The sequence below is a fragment of the Echinops telfairi genome, unplaced genomic scaffold (genome assembly GCF_000313985.2).
Source record: "Echinops telfairi isolate 266 unplaced genomic scaffold, ASM31398v2 ScPeMD7_5;HRSCAF=22, whole genome shotgun sequence".
Taxonomy (NCBI): Eukaryota; Metazoa; Chordata; class Mammalia; order Afrosoricida; family Tenrecidae; genus Echinops; species Echinops telfairi.
In genome coordinates this window covers 43,017,497-43,018,849 of record NW_022103901.1, presented here as the reverse complement: position 1 = coordinate 43,018,849, position 1,353 = coordinate 43,017,497, and the positions used below count along the sequence as shown (strand labels likewise).

General features: G+C 41.2%; 1 non-coding gene across 1 annotated transcript; it reads right to left on the bottom strand.

Annotated features, from left to right (window-relative positions):
• Positions 1–298: 298 nt before the first annotated feature.
• Positions 299–486, bottom strand: LOC115867991. The gene has a single exon (XR_004045360.1). It is a non-coding gene; the product is annotated as a U2 spliceosomal RNA (small nuclear RNA).
• Between the last annotated feature and the right edge of the window lie 867 nt (positions 487–1,353).

Here is a 1,353-nt window from a genome sequence, read left to right as displayed (position 1 = left end):
TTTGGAGAAGATTCACAAATTGCTTGTGAGAATACCAAAGGATACAAATTTGAGGCAGGACCGTTGGGCAGATTTTACAAAATAATATAAATGCAGAGTCACTGATCTAGCAAGCTCAACTCTAGAAATGTATTGGACAGATACACCTGTGCCTACACAAAATGATAAGGCCTGGTATGAAAGGCGGGTGGTTCTCACTCACCTGTGGCTCCAGGGGAGGAAGACTTAGCAATCTGCTCCCATAAAGCTTCTAGGTGGCATAAAGTTGAAATGCCTCTGAATTTCAGAGACTCTTTTTGGTGTGTGCACTGTTCCTGGAAGTACTGCAATACCAGGTCGATGCATGGAGTAGACAGAGCAAGCTCCTATTCCATCCCCCTGCTCCAAAAATCCATTTACTATACTGTCCTCAGATAGAGGAAGTATCAGATATTAAACTGGTAAGTACAGATACGACACTTGATCTTAGCCAAAAGGCCGAGAGACTCGTTATGGAAGGAGAAATCCCCATCTTTCTAGCAGTTGGTGGTTTCAAAGCTTTGACCTTGCAGTTAGCAGCTCAACAAGTAACCACTATGCCACCAGGGCAGGCTCCTTATTATTGTCCTTAGTGACCATTAAGTCCATTACAACTCACAGAGATAACAAAAGGAAACAGTGCTCAGTACTGTGCCATCTAACTGTCATTGCCATGGTTGAGTCCCTGTGTGAATCCATCTCATTGAAGCTCTTCCTCTTTTCCACTGACCTTCACTTTACTCATGGCCCTCTCCAGAAACTGGTCCTTCTTGAAAGCATGTCCAAAGTACACAAGACAAACTCTTAGCATTCTTGCTTCTAATATTCTGGCTGTACTTCTTTCTACACAGATTGGTTTGTTCTTCTGCCAGTCCAAGGTCCAGTCTTCATCAAACACCGTAACTGAAATGCATCAATTCTTCTTCAGTCTTCCCGATTCATTATCCAGCTTTTATGTGCATGAGACTGAAAATAACGTGGTTTGGGACAAGTGCAACTTAGTCCTCAAAGTAACATTTTTGCTCTTTAACACTTTGAAGAGGTCTTTTTTTTTTTTTAAGTAATTTAAAATGTCTTTTTTATTTTTTAATTTATTTTTTTTAACATTTTATTAGGGGCTCATACAACTGTTATCGCAATCCATACACACATCAATTGTGTAAAGCGCATTTGTACATCGTTTCTCAAAACATTTTCTCTCCACTTAAACCCCCGACACTAGGTCCTCATTTTTCCCCTCCCTCCCCGCTCCCCGCTCCCTCATGAGCCCTTGATAGTTTATAAATTATTATTTTGTCATATCTTGCCCTGTCCGACGTCTCCCTTCACCCACTT